Source organism: Notamacropus eugenii, chromosome 2 (genome assembly GCF_028372415.1).
Source record: "Notamacropus eugenii isolate mMacEug1 chromosome 2, mMacEug1.pri_v2, whole genome shotgun sequence".
NCBI classification, from domain to species: domain Eukaryota; kingdom Metazoa; phylum Chordata; class Mammalia; order Diprotodontia; family Macropodidae; genus Notamacropus; species Notamacropus eugenii.
This window is the reverse complement of record NC_092873.1, coordinates 216838277-216860720: the sequence shown is the minus strand read 5'-3', so window position 1 is coordinate 216860720 and position 22444 is coordinate 216838277. Positions and strand designations below refer to the sequence as shown.

The 22444-nt window shown below is 38.5% G+C and overlaps 1 protein-coding gene across 2 annotated transcripts in view; it reads right to left on the bottom strand.

The window, feature by feature from the left end:
* The window catches only part of ENPP1 (ectonucleotide pyrophosphatase/phosphodiesterase 1), a 99263-nt gene that overhangs the window by 75899 nt on the left and 920 nt on the right, over positions 1–22444 (bottom strand). Inside the window, exon 1 of one of the 2 annotated variants that reach the window (XM_072643348.1) lies at positions 18754–20696. The exons of the other annotated variant lie outside the window; for it this stretch is intronic. The gene's annotated coding sequence lies outside the window, so the exon portion shown is untranslated. Of the gene's footprint in view, positions 1–18753; positions 20697–22444 lie in introns of those variants that run through there. 2 annotated transcript variants of the gene reach the window in all.

Sequence of the window (22444 nt, the reverse complement as noted above, 5' to 3'; positions counted from 1 at the left end):
CAGATGGACAGCTGACCTCTGAACCAGGAAAGTCTAGATCTCAGTCCCATTTCTGACACAAACTGGTTGCAGGATCCTGGATTTAGACTCTCAGTGATTCAGGCAACTCTCCAATAGTACATAAGTTGCAGAGGTTTATTTGTTGTTTGTTAGCTGTTGTGTGTCCTTCCTCTAGAGGAGGACCACAACATCAGGGAGACGATGCCATGACACACAAGTGAATTGGATTTAAGGGAGGGAGGGCTGTGCAAAGTCACCAGCCTCACTTTCTCCTCCAGAGCCCTCTGGATCTAGTGGTAAAATATAGATCAGGACATCTGGAAATGGCCCAGAATGCAGTGACCTTGGCCTTTTTAAGCTAAGGTGTTTCACAGGTCTCAGTTTGACTGAGGCAACGTTCATTCATTTGGTGATTAAGGCTAGGCAAAATGAGGCAGAGAATGGCCTCTTTACCTAATCAAAAAACAAAACAAAACAAAAAACCAGCAACAATATAGGGAAGGAAGATAGTCAGGGTTTCTGGACAAAACAGAAACAATTGCTATTTACATTCGTTCGGAGCCAGTCAGGGCCCAAACAATGACCACTAAGTGTGAATTGACCTGGCCAATCAATGAGAGCCAGAGTGATTTGGGTTTAAAGCATGGTTTTTAAGAAGGAAATCTAGTCCATAAAACTCAGATGTATTTTGAGGCTTTAGCAATCAAAAATTTATATTCCCTTGGGCAGAGCACCCCAAGTAAGGGTATGATACCCTATATGGACAGAGGGAAGGGAAGGGAAAAAAAGAACAAGGAAGGAAGAAGGAAGGAAGAAAGGAAGAATGAGTTACAGAGAAGGTACTGATTTGCTTTGGAAAAGAAAGTTCCTCACGGGCAGCTTTCTATACCATTAAAATCACAGGTTCAGTTCAAAAAGAATCTTTTTTTCCTTAAGGATGGATGCCCAATGAATGGATCAGTCCCACCCCCACTTAAATTAACTACCTTTTCAGTTAAGAACACCTCAACTGAATCAAACTATAAACTAGGTAAGAATGAGGTTTAGCCATCACTATTAAATCAATCAAACAATCAAAAGCATAATAATTGTGATAGGTCCTTGAAAGCCATTGGATTAAATGGCATTATACTACAAAAGAAATTATTTTGGATTGTTTTGTATAATTTGTCAGACCAGTTCAAAACCCTGCATCAATTCCAGTGATCAATTTCAAGAGAAGAATTTCAGCCAACCTCTTGAGATGAATCACTTTGGAGAGTGGGGAGGAAAGAAGGGGACAAGAAGAGCCTGGGTCTCCTCTCCCAAACCCTTGCCAAGGGGAAGACCTTTTTGGAGGGCTAAAATTGGAGGGCTAAAAAGATTCAGATTTTTTTAATCGGCATGGTCTGAGAAGAGCAGTAACTGGTGGCACTGAGAACCAAAAACAAACCAGACACACTAGAAAGCAGCAACTTCAAACCTTTGCAAGAGCCCAACAGAAAGCTCCACCATGCCTGAAAGGAATTCCAGGAACACCCCCAAAAAGGTATGAAAAGGACTTCAAGCAACTAGTAGTTACAACTAGCCACTTGCCACTTCTGTTTTTTGAGCTTGAGCCCACTTTTCTCTGGACTCTGTATGTACCTGAGATCGTGTTTATCACAGGAATCGGAAGGAGGGGTTGTTTTATACTATATGTTCTTGCCATATACTACCTTATTAATACCTCTATCTAAAATATAATTAAGTACAGCTGACTAACTACTATCAACTAATAATCCTAAGGGAACTGGTAGGGACTCATGCCCCATAGTAAAAGAAAAACCACACCTCATTGTCTTTGGATTCAATTTTTCAATTCAATCCCCAAAACATCTAAGTGCCTACTGCGTGCCAAGAACTGTGCTACACTCTAGGGATACAAAAAAGAGGCAAAAGACGATCCTTGCCCTCAAGAAACTTACAATCTAATGAGAGAGAGAACACATAAACAAATATATACAAAGGAAGTTATATACAGGATAAATGATTAACAGGAGAAAGGCATTAGAATTAAGAGAGGTGAGGAAGTTTTCTTGTAGCAGGTGGGATTTTATTTGGGATTGAAAGAAGCCAGGCAGGGAGGTTAGTATTTGGAACGAAGGAAGAAGAGCATTTCAGGCATAGGGGACTGCTAGAAAGAATTCCAGAAGCCAAGAAATGGCTCATGAAACAGCCAGGAGGCCAGGGTCGCTAACTAGATGGAAAAGTATATGTTGAGGAGTAAAATGTAAGAAGGCTGAAAAGGTAGGAGGATGGCAGGTTACAAAGAGCTTTGAGTGCCAAACAGAGCATTTTGTATTTGTTCCCGGAGGCAATAGGAAGCCATTGGAGTTTATTGAGGGGAGAGGATCAGACTTAGTGTTTTAAGAAAATAATTTTCTAGCTGAATGGAGAATGGATTGGAGTGGGAAGAGATCTGAAGCGGGCAGATCCACCACCAGGCTATTATAGTAATCAAGGCTTATCCCTACAATTTGGGGGGGTGGGGGGGAAGAGCAGGGTAGGGAGTAGTAGGCTTTTTAAGGACTTGACCTGCCAGTGAGAATGGGAATTCAGAAATTAGCCCTAGAGCCTGGGTTTTAAGTGATAAAGATGACAGAAAGGCCAAGCTTTTAAAAATGTTCCAATAATATAGTCATCTACATTTGCAATAGCAGACCAAAATATCACTCACATTACTGCGTGTTTTGAATACAGGGGAGAAGGAACACAAAGCCCTTGGATGAGGATGAGTTGTGGTAATAGTGGTTGGGTAATTAAAATTGCAGTTTTGAAAACTTTTTGAATAAAACACTTTGTAGTTTTAGTTGGAGGAGTCTGTTCTACAGATGATGCTATCAGGTTCTTTTCCAAACCTCAATCATTAGGCAAGGGAAAATTTTCCAACATATTTGACATCCAACTGACTGGTAATATAATGGCTTCTCTGCTTTCCAATGAATGTTCCAGATATGCTAACCACCTGAGGAACTCGCTTGGAAAAATCCTACATTTGTTGTTTGCTTTTCCCTCCCAGGTGAGCTGTCTGTGGAAATTAAGAAAGAACTTAAGAAAAATAAACATTAAAAATAAACACAAAATTAAAAAGTGGAGCTTTCAATGAACTGCAGTTTTTAATTTAAAAATCTGTTAGAATGTGATTATGTTTAACTTCTTAATATGATGCCTTAAAGAGAGTCAATTTTGTAAGAAACCTTGTAAAGCATCTGGTGCAAACATTTAGATGAAAATGGGTCAAGGAAGCTCAGTCTTTGCCCAAGGCCACACAGCCAGAAAAAACCATCATACTAACTCCCAGTATTATGTTCTTTTCTTCTACTTTAGTACAAAAAAAACCAAGAACAATTAAATCATGATCTTTATTCATAAAGGAATTACTCTTCTGCAGCTTTAGCCTGGTACTTATTTGACAAGACCTACAGATCCCATTATTCTCAACCCGCTTCTGCTTTCCCACCATCATCACTATTGCTTCTAAGATATAACTTTCCCCCAAATCAAATGCACATGGGCTGTTATAAACCAAAGGAAATAAATGACACTTGTAGCATTTAGCACATCTGATGAACATATCCATGAGCTCTAGAAGCTCACATTCCTCGTGACAACAAAGGGAATATTACCAAATTTCATAGCTGGTAGAGATTTCAGTGGTCATCTAGTCAAACCCATACCGAAATTATGACATATCTGACAATCCCCTCAATCCCCTGTATTTGATATTTTTGGGGGTCCCCAAGGGACATTAAGGGAAAGAATTTCTCTAAGGCAGGAGACAGAGCCAACAGCTTATCCTCAAACTGGTATTAAGCAATCCAATAGGAAACACTATACGTATATGCCAGATTGAGCAAGTCTTCAGGTCTTAACTGGTTATCTCTAATCATGCCAAAGGTCATCCTTAGCAATTTTCTTTACAACCAGAAGCTAAGAACAAAGGAATAATTCCATTTTCCAAGGCTTTTTCCCTACTAACTGCAAAGAAGATACTCTAACCTCAAACAGGGGAGAGAATAAATGATCAATTACCCAAATCAAAGAGGTTTGATAGGAGTTCATAGGAGATCATCAGGAACGGGTTGATTTAGCTTTAAGAGAATTATCACCATAACAGACTTAAGTCTCTTTCTCATATATACACATTATCTGACATAAGCTCAATTTCAAAGGCTGCTTCATTTTTGTCTTTTTAGCCCCAGGGCCTAGCACATAGTAGGTACTTAATAAATGCTTGCTGATTAACCAACTTTACGAGTGTCTTTACTACAAGTCTTCAAGTAGAAAATGAGCATCAAATTAGTAGCAAATTTCTTTGTTCTCATTCTCTCTTCAGTCATCATTTCTTGCTATTAGCATATCACATGACATTAAAAGGTTAACAGTTATATGTTTATTCTCTTAAATGCAAGGTTAAAAGCTAGAAATTTAAACACCTGTTTGATGTGCTAAAAGTTTATAAAACTTGATCAGGTTAAGGAAAAGTGATAACTATAAGTTCTCTTTCTACTTTATTCAAAGGATAATCATAGATTTGAGTGAAGAGGGTCTTTTGATTTTCCAAATGAGGACATTGAGAAGCAGAGATGTTCAGTGATTTGTCCACGGTCACATGAGTAGTGACAGAAAAAGGACTTGAACTTAGTCCTCTGAATCCCAAGTCAATGCTCTTTCCATGGTGCTATTGCCCTTCCTAACCTGTTAGCACCTCTCTCAAAATTCTCAAATTCAGACTTGCTTACAGTTAAATTATTGTCATGCTTTCATGAAGTGTGATTCTACCATTGCCCAAAAGTCTTAGAAGAACTAGGATTTAAGAATATTTCTAAGAACCAAACCAATTTTGGGGTCAATTAACATACCTGGTCATTCTAGCGTTAAGGTAACTGTCTAAGCAATAGTTAAAAGCTTATTTAGACCCATAAGACAGATGAGAGAAGAGGAAAACGTAGTAGTATATTACTTCCACCTCAGAGCTGCCCATCCCCATTCCACTCTCAAAAGGAAGGAAAGCTGAAACAAGATTAGAAAGAATTACAGGTCTCCAAAAGTTTGCTCCTACGTAGTTGTTCTTGTCTCAACAGTTGCCTTGTTTTCATTTTTTTAATTCCTTATTCCTGTCCAACTCTAAATCTAAGCAGAAAAGCAAAAGGTGGAAAGAACATTGTGTTCAGTCAGTTGAGGTGATTGATTCCAACTCACTTTTTTCTAAATTCACCTTTTAAAACACAGTCACTGTGCCACCTTGAATTTAATCAAGTATGCTCTTCACAAACAGCCAATAAAAACACAACTGAAAGAAGTCTTTATGCAACAGGTGATGGGGCATGGGTAGGGCTTAAATGGGAAGGTATGCACAAACACATTTTCTACCTCTGGTAAAAGCCCAAAGGAAATTCATTCACAGCTATAGACTGTACAGAAGATGTAGATAGTAGTTTCTTAATGAAATACAACAATAAGTTCAGGGAAAAAAGAAAGAAATGCAAATATATTTGACTGTCTAGTCTTAAACCCATTTGATTAAATCAGTAACCACCTTTGGATAAGGAACCTAGAAATACTGGAAAAATCTTCAAAAATTTGCCATTGAATTTAACAAAATATTTGATTGATAGTTGCTATCATTCATTATTTACTGAGCATCTTCGATGTTATATGCAAAATAACAATGTCAACTAGTCATGAAAGGGAGTACAAATATCTAAGGCATGGTCCCTGCCCCCAGGGAGCTTCAATTCCAATAGGAAACAGGAGGCAAACAGGTGTGACATAGTTGTGTTACTATTCAAGTAGCCTTTGACTAAGGGGCAAAGGCAATAGGGTTGCCTGGCTATATAAAGTTTCAAACATTGAAGGTTAGGAGTCAAAGCAGGGGGGTATGCTGGTAAATGTTTAAGTAACTGACTCCTTGGGGAAAAAAGGAGGCTACCCACTTTTTTTAAGTTTGATCAACATCATAAACTTTTCTTCACTTTAAGTGTTGACATAATAATACTAATAGTAATAATAAGTCAAGCCCTAATTTGCCCATTTTTGATGTAATTTAACAGGAGGTTCTCATGAGTCTGTAAGAACTGACTCCAGCACACCCCTGAGGTAAAGAAAGAAATGTAAAGAGAATAGAAAGTAAGATGTGGGGAGGGAGAGAGAAAGAGAGAGAGAGAGAGAAAGAGAGAGTAGAAAAAGAAAAGCAAAAGCATTCTAAATCAGAAAAATAACATGAATTGAGTATATTCAGGATAGTGAGAAGCATTTGACTGACTGCTAGAATGCTGGGAAACAAAAGTTTGAAAGAGGTTGGAATCTTTAAATGCCAAGATCTTTGGAGTTTACTGTGTAGATAACTGAGAGTCACTAGAGGTTTCTAAGCAAGGGAGCGATGTTAGAATCTTTGAGATTGCAGTAATCTGAACAGGAAGTTTAGAACTAGAATGAGGTTGGTGGATGATGAAGGACAGGAAAGATCACTGGTTCTAGAGTGAAAGGGCTTTGATCAATTTCATTATCTGATGGTCATTACCAATACCCAATGAGTACTAAGATGCTCACTGACCATAAGCAAGTCACCACCTCTCTGGGTCTTAATTTTGTCATCTGAAAAATAATAGAATTAGACCAGATGTTCTCTGAGGCCCCTTTCAGTTCCTGATGTATGATTCCACAATTATAAAAAAAAAAATTCAAAATTAGAATCACCAAAATATGTGGATTGCTGGATAGGGGTGATGGAGAGTGAAAACTCAAATAATGTTGGAAAATAAACTATGTGAGCCTCATTTTTCTCATCTGTAAAATGGTGGTTTTAAAAAAAGTATTTGCAGAGTATTATCTCACAGGTCTGTTGTGAGAAAAGTGCTTTTGTAAACCTCATACAGAAATACACAAACTGAACCTGTTGTTAGTGTCCCAGACTCCACAAGGAAGAAAATACCCTTTCACTGGAAAGAGGGTAAAGATAGGAAAAAAGTTCATGATAAAAAAATGGACAGATAGGACTATAGAATATGAAATGGAATTAAAAACAAAACCAATGAAGTTAAGATTAGAAGTGGAAAAACAGTTAACTGGGGGAGAAGGCAGGGGGAGTATTTGTAGCAAGTTTTCTCTGATAAAAGTCATATCCATGATATATAAGGAACTAATTTAAATTTGTAAGAATGAGAGCCAATGCCCAATAGATATAATCAAAGGATATAAATAGTACTGCCTATCCACAATCTTATGAAAAAATGCTCCAAATCACAAAGAATTACAGAAGCACAAATTATGAAACTCTATGAGGTCCACATCACACCCGTCTGATTGGCAAAGATGATCAAAATTTTAAAAAGAAAAATGACAGTTGTTTGAGTGGCTCCAGGATAAAAGGAATGTTTCATATTACAGTCCAGTCATTCTGTAAACTAATCTGAACTACGTCCAAGAAAATTACTAATCTGTTTATTGAAATACCACTCAGTCTTATGCCCCAAAAAGATCAGAGAAAGAAAATATTATACAAAATGTAAAAATATTTTATAGCAGCTATTTTAGTGGTGGCAAAGAACTAGAAATTTAGGGACATAGTATGTTCAAAAAATAAAACAAAAGAAAAAAGAGTCATTGAAGCATTTTTAATGCACAGAAGAGAAGGAAGAACAGAATCACCAAAAGTTGCAGCTTTGAAAGTAACATGCTGAATTTGTCATATTTAAAAAAATAAGTAGGCTATACATAATTTGCAGTTTCATATATTTCATGTACTTTTCTCTTCTACTTATATTTCATGTACTTTTCTACTATGTATAAAGAAATGCTCATTTTATTTGGTCCTTGTTCAGAATGAAACTAAATTCAAAGCAAAAATTAAAAAAATAAAAGGTTTTAAGGATTCTTGACTTATTAAGAATTGTTATGTATTTGTTCTTGACTAATTTTTTTTTTTAACAAATCATAATCCTGGCCTTAATAAATGCTTGCTAATTTAATGTGACATGGAGGAGGAATTAAGGAGCTAAATGATATGGGAATGACTGTATCCAATCCCTCCACAGTACCATGGGTAGACCTTGCTCCTCACAATTTCCAATTCCTTTCACTTTGAAAGGTCTCATTGAGGCTTGACAAACCTCTCTATTGGGTTTTCTTTTTCTTGTCACCCCCAGTTATCTTGTTCTTGAATCTCCTCATCCAACTCTACTAACTGAAGAGTAGTAGTTTCCAAATTCTTTCCTAATTGTTTCTAGAATAACCTACACAGTCCCCCTATGAGGAAGGTGCTATTATCACCCCCATTTTATAGATGAAGAAAATGAGGCTGATCAAAGGGCTATAAAAATGCGCATACCATTTGACCCAGCAATATCACTTCTAGGGTTATATTGCAAAGAGATCATAAACAATGGAAAAGGGACCCACATGTACAAAAATGTTTATAGCAACTCTTTTTGTGGTGACCAAAAACTGGAAATCAAGAGGGGATGCCCATCAATGGGGGAGTAGCTCAGCAAGTCATGGTATATGAATATAATGGAATACTATTGTGCTATAAGAAATGACAAACAGGAGGACTTCAGAAAAACCTGGAAAGATTTATATGAACTGATGCTGAATGAAGTGAGCAGAACCAGGAGAACACTGTACACAGTAACAGCCACAGTGTCCAAGAACAATATCTGATAAACTTAGCTTTTCACAGCAATGGAAGGACCCAAGGACCCATGAAGCAAAATGCCATCCACATCCAGAGAAAGAAGTAGAATCAGAACACAGAATGAAACAGACTCTTTTCTCTTGTGTTATGTTTTGGTTTCTCTCATGGTTTCTCCCATTTGTTTTAATTCTTCTATGCAACGTGATTAATGTGAAAAAATGTTTAATAAGAATGTATGTGTAGGACCCATAAGATTGCATGCCATCATGGGGAGGGAGGGGGTGAATATTTAAAACTTATGAAAGTGATTGTTGAGAACTGAAAACAAATAATTTAAAAAAAAAAGTGAGGCTGAGAGATGTTAAATGACTTGCCCATGGCTTACAGCTGATAAGGATCTAAGATAAATTTTTCTTACTCCAAGTCTAGCACTCTATCCACTATGCCACTTTATTGTCTCATCTAAACAGAGGTGATTACCAAATAGATGCATTAGTTAAGTACCTTGAGACCTCCAAGGAAACCAAGAGATTGGCCAGAAGGAGCAATTTTTCTTTCTTAGAGGCCTTGTGGTATGGCAGAAAATTCAAATGGTGTACTTACATGTTGAAGCCAGCCTGTACATCATATATTGACATGTGGCCAAATGAGGTAAACCCAGAAGTCCACAAGGAAATGTGTGGGCAGATGCAGACAAAGGACCATTGTAAGATCAGAACCCCCAGCAAGTTTTTTGTATGCGCCATCCTTGACCTATTTGTTGGCCTACTTTCAGCATATTCACTTCATAGACCTTCCTTAACCAACCTTGCACATACAAGTTTCATTTCCTGGCACTGCCCTTGAGCCTTCCTTTATATTGTTGCTTATTTTATAGATTCCTCCCACTGAATAACCAAAATGTTTTGACTCCATTCTGGATTACTGAATGCTGTGTCAATCAATGAAATCTATGTGGCATTCCATATGCTTTTCATGCTTAAAATTTACCTAAAATATCATGAATCTATAGAATCTATACACTAGCCATCATTTGATAACTAATAAATTGAATCTAATTGTTATGATTTTAGTTTTACATATTACCTTTTTTAGTCACTCAATTAATTGGTCAACAAATAAGAGCACTGGAGACACACAGAAAAAGTAAAAATAGTCCCTGTCCTTAAGGAATTTACATTCAGACAGGGGAAACAACATATACATTAATTGATGTAAGATAAAATGTAGACTATAAAGAAGAGGCCTTAGAGGGGAAGGTACTAGCAATTGGGCAAGGAGAATGGTCCCAGAAAGGTCATTCTTTAGATGAGTCTTAAAGGAAGGTAGAGATTCTACCAGATGGACATTAGGAGAAAGAGCACTGTATTCAACGAAAAAAGCCAGTTAAAAAAGAGGGATGAATTTGAATAGGAATGATAATGAGTTCTGTTTTGGACATTTTTAATTTGAGATGCCTATGAGACATCTAGTACAAAGTGCCCAATAGATAGTTGGCGATGTGGAATGGAACTCAGAAGAGTGAGGGTAAACAGATTTGGTAACCATGTGAAGAGACGAAAGGTGAATCCATAGGAGCAGATAAGATCACCAGGTGAGAGATTATAAAGAGAAAAGAGGAAGTCTGAACTATGTGGTACAACCTGTTAGTGAGAGTGATGCAGAATGAAGATCCAAGTCTGAGAAACTGGGAAAAGATTTTTTTATTGACTGATGCAGCAGAGTGAAATAAGAAAAATCTGGAGAATTTATACAATAATAATATTCTCAAGAAAAAAAATTTAAAGGACTAAAAGTTTGATTAATGCAATGACTAACCATATTTTGAAAAAAGGAATAATAAAGCATGCTGCTGTCCTAAGAGGTCATTATTTCAAGGTGAGAAGACATTCATTTTCAGGTGGAAACAATTTGGCAATTTTTTTGGCTTGATTTATGCATATTTATTTATAAGATTTTTTTTTTCTATTGAAGTGGGAGAGGGGAAGGAGGAGATAATTGTCTTCAAGTATTTGAAAAACTATGACATAAAAGAGGAATCCTGCTTAGTCTCAGAAAGCAGAAATAAAAGAGATGTGTAGAAGCAACAGAGAGGCAGATTTAGGCTTGATAGAAGCCAAAATATTCTAACAATTAGAGCTGTCCAGACTATTCCATAATGGAACAGACTGCCACTGTAGCAGATTTATCTTCACTACAGGTTTATAGTTGTTGTCCTTCATTCTCAAAGAGGACCAAAATTATATCATTATGTTGCAGTCTGTGTGTACAGTGTATCTGACTGTGGCTGATCAGACCAATGAGGTTCAAAAGGCTCTACCTCAGGTTGGGCACAAATAGTCCACATGAACATTTCGAGTGGAGATGTCTCTAAAGTGCACATCTCATGTTTCTTTTGAGCTGCCATAATTCTGCTTAGCTCATAAGAGCACAACACATTCTTGGTTGTAGGAATACCATGCTGGGCAGTCTTTTTGCCCAGGATCAGTTCCAAAGTTCTTCAGAAAGACCTTGAGAGTCTCCTTGTATCATTTCTTCTGACCTGCATGTGAGTGTTTTGTATGAATTCTCCATAAAAATTGTCTTTTAAGTAAATATACATCAGGCATTCAAACAACATGGCCAGCCCAGAGCTGCATTCTCTGCAGTAGAGTTAGAATGCTTGGAAGTTTAGTTTGAGAAAGGACCTCAGTGTCCAGTACTTTTATCTTACCAGGTGATCTTCAGAATCTTCCCAAGACAATTTAAATGGAACTATTTCAGTTTCTTGGTATGTTGCTAATATACTGTCCAGGTTTCACAAGCATATGATATGTTGAGGTCAACATAATGACTTTGTGGATGTTCAGTGTGATAGGCAGGCTAGTAGCTCTTCTCTCCCACACTTTCCTTCAGAGCCTCCTAAACACTGAGCTAGCTCTGGCAATGCATGTGTCAAGGCTTATAATCAAAAGCTGGATGAACACAATGAAGATATGGAGAAGGAATTAGACTAGACTGACCTTGGAGGTAGTTGCTAACCCTGAGTTCCTAAGATCTCTGCCCTTTAGAATCTTCATCTTCTTTCAAGGGTCTGGTACCAACTCTTCCCTTATACTCCCTACCTGAAAACTTTCTTTCCCTCTTTTTAAGTATTCCAAGAGAACTTTGCCTGGATTTCTTCTTTGCCCTATAACTGTATATTGTGTTATGCCTATCTGTGTACATTTCATATTCAACTATACCCACATTAGAATATATAAGCACCCTGAAGCAAGGGATCATGTCAGTTTTGTCTATTCCCACCATCACTTAGCTCAGGGCCTTGAACAGACCTATATGAACTAGAAACCTTCTATACCTCAGTGGATCTGTGATCTCATCAATATGGTTATTCCTGTGAAAAATACTTATCATAAACCATCTATGTCAGCTCAGCCTCTTAAACTCTTGTCCATACCCTCCTATAAATCTATTCTTGAACTCTTAATATTTCCAGAATGTCAATGGAGCCATCCCTCAATTATTCATCTAAATAATTACATAATAAGCCAATCTTTTTTTCCCCTCAGTCATACATTTCTCTAATGACAACCTTTTTGCCACTTCCTCTGCCCAGTTCCTCACTTGAAGTGTACTATAGACTGCTCATGCCCACCAGGGACATCTCTGTGGCTTTAGTGAGGTATTAATAAATGTTTAGTTGACCTGAATCTGCTCACTTTACCAATGAGATCCCAAGGAGGTAACAAGATTTATCTAGGTCATATAGCAGAGGTGAGGTTTGAACCCAGGTCTTTTCATTCCACATACAATACTTTTTCTACTATGCTACATGGGCTCTCAGTCAAGACCATATGCTGAACATGTGAGTATTTTCTAAAGAAATCTTTAGAACAAAGGTCGTTAACCTGGATTCACATGCAAATTTCAGGGACATTCAAGAACTTGAATGGGAAAAATTGCATCTTTGTTTTCACTAAGTTTTGGTTTTCTTTGTAATCTTATGGTTTTTATTTGATGCATCTAATGACATGATTCAAAGAAGGGGTCCATGGGCTTCACTAGACTGCCAAAAGGGTCCATGATACAAAAAATTAAGAACTCCTTTTCTGGAGCATCTTATAGCTACGGCACAGTAGCATCACTATACATACATTTAGGGTTATGCATGTTTGTATATGTATATATATATGAATATATGTATGTATATATGCAGATATATACACATATATATCACTAATAGTACTAAACAGTGATTTCTCCAAGTCTGATTCAAAGTATATGTCTCTGAAAATACTCACCATTCTATAAGCTGAAGTTTGCTCCTGCTTGCTTAATCTATAAATGAGTGGATATTTTAGGCAAGTTTTACAAAACTGAATGTATCAAACAGTAAGTAAAGCACAAGAAATTTAATGACTTCATGGTACTAAACTCATGGTATAGAACATCAGCAGATAGATAACAGATAGAACAGTTCTTGTCTCATTCACCTCAGCAACTGTTTTTTTTCTGCTTTGTACCTAACTACCCTATACCTGTCCCCACTTACTTTTACAGCAAATAGTCTATCTGAAGCTATCTTATGTGGATTCCTTCATGTTACCTTCTCTACCTCTCAGACTTTCTCAATATCCATAACCTTCTCTCTTCCTTTCTTTTTTGTCACAGGATATTTGTACTCACAAAAGCATACATTAATACCCCCTAATGCCCTAATCCTACCATCTTCCGCCTCCTCCAGAATCTTGCTTCAGCGTTCATCCTCTGTCTCTCCTTTGCCATCATCTCCTTGCTATTGTCTTACAAACATGCTTAAGTTTCCCCAGTTCCACCATTCACTTACCTTTCTATCCCAATAAGCTACCATTTTCTCTCCCTTCACCAATGTTATTTAAGTCTACACCTGAGGCCTTTTCTTTATCACTATTTCAACACCTTATAATCAGGTCTCTACCACTCTGTATCTCTAAAGTGACTTCCTACACATCAAATTCAATCATCTTTCACTTGTCATCATTCTTGACCTTTCCAAAGCTTTTTAAAAAATAACTTTATTATGTGCTTAAAAACATGAATATTTCCTAAACATAAAGGGTTTCAGTAAACCCTTCTTAATGCTCTCTCTATCTCTGTGTGTCTATCTCTCCTTTTTCTCTCTCTCTTCCTCCTTTCTCTGTCTCTCTCACCTTTCAGTTTCTTTAACTGTAAGAACTATTCTGTCTTCTGTGCTGGCTCCTCATTCTCTTCCCAAACACCTTTAACAGTAAGCACCCCAACATACACAGGGAGCCTGCTATCACAGCTTCTTAGACCTACATTCATAAAAGGAAAGGCAACTTAAGGAGTTAACAATCACTTTAATCAAATACATGTGTTATTTCTTTAACCAAGAACATATATCATTCACCACAGTTGGACCCCAACTGTCTGACCATAGTTACCAGAGAAGAAAGCATTGACATCTGTGTTTTAAAGCCAGAGGGCTTCTTTTGCCACTTCCCAGAGTCCTCATTTGGTCAAACAAACACTTCCAGTCAGTAAGCCCCAAACTAAAACCTGTTTTATACCTTTTTTATTATATTTATATATTTATTATATGTATACCTTTTTTAGAGCATGAACAATTTATTTCTAACTTGGAGGGAAAGTTGAGCCAAAACATAGTTGGCAACAGTGGAGCAGAAAAGGAGTGGGCAACTTTCAGAGATCTGGTATACAGCACAGCATTTGCTCATCTGGGTCAGAACACTCACAAACACCAAGATTGGTTTGATGAAAATGGGGAAATCCAGAAGTTGCTAAATGAAAAATGAGAACTCCACAGGATTTACCAGCAGGAGAGTTCAGTCTCTAAGAAGGCATTTAATTCCATCAAAAGTACAAGCAAAGCTTAGAGAGATACAGGATTCCCAGCTCAGTAAGAAGGCAAATGAAATTGTTTTATACTGATGGTAACAATCCAAAGTGCTTTCATGTTTCCTTGAAAGCTATTTATAAACTCAAAACCTATGGTGCATCACAACTACTCAGTGGTGATGGAGCCACATTGATTAGTGATAAGGACACGATCCTAGAGAGATGGGTTTCCATAGTGTTCAACAGACCATCATCAATCAATGCTGAAGCCATTGACCATTTACTTCAGGCTGAAGTCAATCCCTCCTTAGCTAAACTTCCAACTGAACAGGAGGTTTTGAGGGCCATTAGGCTCCTTTCATGTGACAAGGCATCTGGTGCTGATTCTATTCCAGCTGAGATTTACAAGGTAGGGGGACCACTGCTCATACAAAAGCTGACTAAAATTTTCTAGGTTATATGCCCAGAGGAGGTTATCCCCCTGGAGTTCAAGGATGCCTCCATTGTCCATCTCTATAAAGGTAAAGGGAATAGATTGTCCTGTGACAATCACAGTGGAGTCTCTCTCTTAGTCACTGCTGGCAAAATTCTTGCTAGACTCCTCCTTAATAGGCTGATCCTTCACCTGGTAGATGGGCATATACCTGAGAGCCAGTGTGGCTTCAGAAAGGGCCTAGGAACAGTTCACATGGTGTTTGCTGCCTGACAACTCCAGGAGAAATGCCAGGAGCAGAACAGAGGTTCGTACACAACGTTTGTAGATCTGCCCAAGGTCTTTGGCACTGTTAGTCATGAGGGTTTATAAAAGTTGTCGAAATTTGGTTGCCCAGAGAAGTTCATCAGTATTATATGTCAGTTATTCATGAGGGCATGTTTGCCTGGGTTGTGGATAGTGTACAAAGCTCTCATGCCTTCCCAGTCACCAATAGAGTGAAACAGGGCTGTGTGCTTGCTCTCATGCTTTTTAGCATGATGTTTTCATTCAAGTTGTAAAATGCTTTCAGTGAAAATGAACACATTGGGGGGTGGAGCCAAGATGGCGGAGTAGAAAGACGCACATACACATAGCTCTGAACCCACAACCCATAGAACATCTGTAAACAGCAACTCACTGAGAATTCTGCAGCACCAGAGGCCAAAGAACATTGAAGCGAAGGAGATTTCTGTTCCAGAGGGACCCGCAAACCTCTCGCAAAAGGTCCTTCGCGCCGCAGACTGGGAGCTGAGCACAGCCCTGTCGCGGCCGCGGCACCGAGAGGAGCAGATCCGAGCAGGCTTCAGGAACGGAGTCTCCAGTGGCCACACAAGTCCCTCCATCCACAAGTGATGGGGGTCGGTGAGAGGGTCTCTTTGGCGGGTTGAGAGAGGAGTGGGGTGCCCCCATAACTCAGGCCCCCTCAGGAGGCAACAGTGGAGACGGGAGCAGACCGGGGCTCCCCAAGCAGGCAGGAGCCTGGATCCATTGTTGAAGGTCTCCACATAAACCCCCCCCCCCCCACCGAGGGAACTGAGCCCGAGAGGCGGCCCTGCCCCCACCTGAGCACCTAAACTTAATCTCACACTGAATAGCAGCCCTGTCCCCGCCCAAAGCCCTGAGGCTGGGAAGCAGCATTTGAATCTCAGACCCCAAGCACTGGCTGGGAGGATCTGGAGGTGAAGTAGGTGTGAAGAGAATATTCAGAAGTCAAGTCACTGGCTGGGAAAATGCCCAGAAAAGGGAAAAGAAATAAGACTATAGAAGGTTACTTTCTTGGTGAACAGGCATTTCCTCCCTTCCTTTCAGATGAGGAAGAACAATGCTTACCATCAGGCAAAGACACAGAAGTCAAGACTTCTGTATCCCAGCCCACTCAATGGGCTCAGGCCATGGAAGAGCTCAAAAAGGGTTTTGAAAATCAAGTTAAAGAGGTAGAGGAAAAGCTGGGAAGAGCAATGAGAGACATGCAGTCAAAGCATGAACAGCAGGTCAGCACCCTGCTAAAGGAGACCCAAAAAAATGCTGAAGAAAATGACACCTTGAAAAATAGGCTAACTCAATTGGCAAAAGAGGTTCAAAAAGCCAATGAGGAGAAGAATGCTTTCAAAAGCAGAATTAGCCAAATGGAAAAAGAGATTCAAAAGCTCACTGAAGAAAATAGTTCTTTCAAAATTAGAATGGAACAGATGGAGGCTAATGACTTTATGAGAAACCAAGAAATCACAAAACAAAACCAAAAGAATGAAAAAATGGAAGAGAATGTGAAATATCTCATTGGAAAAACAACTGACCTGGAAAATAGATCCAGGAGAGACAATTTAAAAATTATGGGACTACCTCAAAGCCATGATCAAAAAAAGAGCCTAGACATCATCTTTCATGAAATTATCAAGGAAAACTACCCTGAGGTTCTAGAACCAGAGGGCAAAATAAATATTCAAGGAATCCACAGAACACCGCCTGAAAGAGATCCAAAAAGAGAAACTCCTAGGAACATTGTGGCCAAATTCCAGAGTTCCCAGGTCAAGGAGAAAATATTGCAAGCAGCTAGAAAGAAACAATTCAAGTATTGTGGAAATACAATCAGGATAACACAAGATTTAGCAGCTTCTACATTAAGGGATCGAAGGGTGTGGAATAGGATATTCCAGAAGTCAAAGGAACTAGGACTAAAACCAAGAATCACTTACCCAGCAAAACTGAGTATAATACTTCAGGGGAAAAATTGGTCTTTCAATGAAATAGAGGACTTTCAAGCATTCTTGATGAAAAGACCAGAGCTGAAAAGAAAATTTGACTTTCAAACACAAGAATGAAGAGAAGCATGAAAAGGTGAACAGCAAAGAGAAGTCATAAGGGACTTACTAAAGTTGAACTGTTTACATTCCTACATGGAAAGACAATATTTGTAACTCTTGAAACTTTTCAGTATCTGGGTACTGGGTGGGATTGCACACACACACATGCACACACGCACACACACATAGAGACAGAGTGCACAGAGTGAATTGAAGAGGATGGGATCATATCTTAAAAAAATGAAATCAAGCAATGATAGAGAAATATATTGGGAGGAGAAAGGGAGAAATGGAATGGGGCAAATTATCTCTCATAAAAGAGGCAAGCAAAAGACTTATTAGTGGAGGGATAAAGAGGGGAGGTGAGAGAAAAACATGAAGTTTACTCTCATCACATTCCACTAAAGGAAGGAATAAAATGCACACTCATTTTGGTATGAAAATCTATCTTACAATACAGGAAACTGTGGGAGAAGGGGATAAGCAGGGTGGGGGGGATGATGGAAAGGAGGGCATGGGGAGGAGGGAGCAATTTGAGGTCAACACTCGTGGGGAGGGACAGGATCAAAAGAGAGAATAGAAGTAATGGGGGACAGGATAGGATGGAGGGAAATATAGTTAGTCTTATACAACACAACTATTATGGAAGTCATTTGCAAAACTACACAGATTTGGCCTATATTGAATTGCTTGCCTTCCAAAGGGAAAGGGTGGGGAGGGAGGGAGGTAAAGAAGTTGGAACTCAAAGTGTTAGAACAACTGTCGAGTAATTTTCTTGCCACTAGGAAATAAGAAATACAGGTAAAGGGGTATAGAAAGTTATCTGGCCCTACAGGACAAAAGAGAAGATGGAGACAAGGGCAGAGAGGGATGATAGAAGAGAGAGCAGATTGGTCATAGGGGCAATTAGAATGCTTGGTGTTTGGGGGGAGGACAAAAGGGGAGAAAATTTGGAACCCAAAATTTTGTTAAAATGAATGTTAAAGAAAGAAAGAAAGAGAGAGAGAGAGAGAGAGAGAGAGAGAGAGAGAGAGAGAGAGAGAGAGAGAGAAAGAAAGAAAGAAAGAAAGAAAGAAAGAAAGAAAGAAAGAAAGAAAGAAAGAAAGAAAGAAAGAAAGAAAGAAAGAAAGAAAGAAAGAAAGAAAGAAAGAAAGAAAGAAAGAAAATGAACACATCATTAAGGTCAACTACCACACCAATGGTAAGTTCTTCAATTTGAAAAGGCTACAAGTCAGGACAAAGTGGAGGGAGTGTTGGTGCATGATTTTCTGTTTGTTGATGATTGTGCACTCAATGCAGCCTCTGAAGCTGAGATGCAACAAAGTATGGATCAATTCTCTGCTGCCTGTGCTAATTTTGACCTAATAATTAACACCAAGAAAACACAGGTGCTTCATCAGCCTCCACCACACTATCCATATGTGGCACCATCAATTACAACAAATGGGGAAGTTTTGAATGCTATGGATAAGTTCACTTACCTTGGTAGTGTACTTTCCAGGGATGTATGCATTGACAATGAGGTTGACTCAACGCATTGCCAGAACTAGCTCAGTGTTTGGGAGGCTCTGAAGAAAAGTTTAGGAGAGAAGAGGTATTACACTGACTACCAAACTGAAGAGCCATTATGCTGACCTCATTGTTGTATGCCTGTGAAACATGGACATTCTACCAGCACCATTCCAGGAAACTAAATTGCTTCCATTTGAACTGTCTTAGGAAGATTCTGAAGATCACTTGGCAAACACTGAGGTCTTTGTTCAAACTAAACTTCCAAGCATTCAAACTATGCTTCAGAGAGTGCAACTCTGATGGGCTGGCCATGTTGTTCAAATGCAAAATATATGCTTGCCAAAAAGACTATTTTATGGAGAACTGGCCTGAGGCAGGTGATCACATAGTGGCCAGAAGAAGCAATACAAAGACACTCTCAAAGTCTCTCTCAAGAACTTTGGATTTGATTGCATGACATGGGAGATACTGGCACAGGACCACTCAGCATGGTGTGCCCACATCAGAAAATGTGCTGTGCTGTATGAGCAAAGCAGAACTGAAACAACACAAAGTATACATAGGATGTGCAAATTTGGAGTATCCACCCCAAATGTCCACATGGACTATCTGTGTCCAATCTGCGGTAGAGCATTCTGAGCTCGTATTCATCTGATCAGTGACAGTTGTACACACTGAAACTTCACTTTATCATGGTGATGTCATTTTGGTCCTCTTCCAGAAGGAAGAACAACAACTAACCAACCTTTTTTAGAGCCAGAGGGCATCACAACCCTTGAGAACCAGTGCCTCATTAACTATTGGGCCTTCCCACAAATCTTCCCTAATCAAACTCCCCTTAATAGGCAGGCCCATTTATGGGTAGGGAAGATCTTTAATCATATTAAAATAATTAACAATAAAAATACATATACTGTTTCTAGTTAAAGAAACTCTTGTTTCTATACTTTACTCCTAGTAAAGACTCTTGATTGATAAAGGCAAGATTCAGTCAGAGGCACTTGATTATACTAAACAAAAACAGCAAAAGATCCTATTTTGCTTGCACCTTGATTATGACTGTCCCAGGAAGGTTTGTTTGTCCTAGATCCTCTCTTCTTCTCTCTTCCCTTTCACCAATGCCTTAGACTACTCCCCTTTAAGCAAATAAATCCCACAACTTTTATCTCTGATCCTGACCTCATTTCTGAGTTTTAGATTCTTATTTCTAACAACTCATAATAGCTCTCCACTCTGAGGTCATACCAATACCTCAATTTCAACATATTCAAAAATCAGTTTTGGTATCTTCCACCACATAAACCTCTTATTTCCTCTGGCTTAGTTATTTCTGTTTATGGCAAATCCATTCACCTTGTTTCCTATGCTCAAAATGCTGGAATTATCTTGGACTCATCCATTTTCCTCACTTTTCAAATCATTCTATTATCAGGTCCTATCAGTTCTACCTCCTCATTATTGCTCCTATCCATCCCACCTCCCTCCTCACTAGTCCCGTTGGCTTTAACATAATAGAGACCTTCCCTACTACCACCCCTGAAATACTGCAATAGATTAGTAATAGGGCATCCTATCTCCCACTTTGTACCTGCATATCCTTATTAGAATAATCTTCCTTATGCCTGAACCTAGGAACTGTCTTATTCCTTTGCTCAGATATCTTCAGTGGCTCCCTATTGTCCATCAAGGATTGTTCAAACTCCTCTACCTGACATTTAAAACCCTCCACAATATGGTGCCACCCTATTTTTCCAAATTTATCTCACAAGTTAGTTAGAAAAAGCATTGGAGATTATCTAGTACAGCTTGTACACCCCCAAAAATTCCTTCAATGATAACACCAACAAACCTCTTTAAGTCATCCAGCCTCTATTGCAAAATAGTGACTGAGGAACTATGTTCAAAGGTAGACCATAGAACTTTGGATAACTCTTGTTAGGAAGGTGTTTGTAGTACTTTTTCCCCTTATATTTACCCTAAATCTCCCATAGGCACTATTTCTGCACTTTGGGCCAAGTGGATTAAGTCAAATTCCTTTTCAGCCTTCAGTTCCTTCCCACCCCACCCCCAGTCCAATACAACAAGCAATTATTAGGTGCCTCTGTATAAGGCACTGGAAATACAAATACAAACCAAAAAACAGTCCATGACCTCTAGTAGCTTACAGGATAAATGTTAAATAGTTTTTTTAATCCATCCTTATATGACATCATCTCCCAACATATCACCATCTCTCTCCCTATTCATAATACTCCCTTGCATACACCAGACTGGACTACTACTACTCTTTCCTTACTTACTGGGCTCTCATATTTCCAAGCCTTACCTTACATTGTTCCCTGTTATCTGCATTGTCTTCCCTTCCCTTCTTCACTATTTATCCATCTTTTAAAGCCTAAATAAATTGTCACTACCTCCTTTAAAGTTTTCTCTGATTCCTCTCCTGTAAGAATTCCTAACATAGCACTTTTGTTTCGTAACTCTCATAAGACCATAGCATAGCTCAGAGCTGGAAGAAACTTCACAAATTTTTACAAGGTAACTGAAGCCCATCGAGGTTGAGTGACTTTTCTAAAGTTAGACAGATAGGAAACATCAGAGGCAAGATTGAAATTCAGGTCCTCTGACTCCAGAGACAGAGTTCTTTTCTCCATACTGAGCTTCCTCCCTAATGCATATATAGCATAAACAGAAGGAAAGTAGCTTTGGTAGAAAAAAAAAAAAGAAAAATGAAAAATAATATAAGCTAGAGTTAAGTGAACACAGGGGAAGCTAAGCGATGCAGTGAATTGAACTCCAATCCTGGAGTCAGAAAGTCCTCAGATACTGGCTATGTGACCCTGAGCAAGTCACTTAATTTGTTTGCCTCAGTTTCCTCATCTGTTAAATGAGTTAAGAGAAGGAAATGACAAACCACTCCAGTCTTTGTCGAGGAAATCTCAAATGAGGTCACAAAAAGTCAGACACAACTCTTGAACAAGTCAGCAGAAGTCATAAAACTATCACTGATTCCTATAACGTGTGAACATTGACTTGCATATTGAACGAAAATAGGAATTCCTAAACAGTAATCAATAAGATACATCAACAAGACTTTCTGAAATTCATGATTACATTTACAAAAGCCTATCTTAATTAAATCTTATCTTTAAAGGTCTGACAGGCATAGGAAGTACCAGTGACCTGTTATCCCAGCACCTTTGTTTGTCAAAGGACACAACAACAAGAAAAAGGTCAAAAAACTGTACTCAGTTACTAAACCCACCAAATACCTTCCCTGTTGTGTTAACTTTCTAGAAAACTTCAGCCTTTCTAGGGTTACCGAAGAAAATTTAACTCCAAGGTGGTGGTATTTTTTAAAATATTTTGTTTAAAAGTCTTCACAATTCAATTTCTTTTTTTAAAAAAATCTGTCACAAAGAATACTTCAAATTCATTAAGAGAACAGTGGTGAATAATCATTATGTTTATTCAAAGAAAGTAGAGCTCTTCAAAAAAAAGATTTACATCAATATATTAATGATACATTATATATTATACTTCTATGAAAGTATAATATATTCCCATTTATCTGAAAGTTAACAGTGAGAACTGGCTTTGCTGTAACCAAGATCTAGTTGCAAGTTTCACTTCTCTCCTCCTTGCCCACCTCTCCCACCT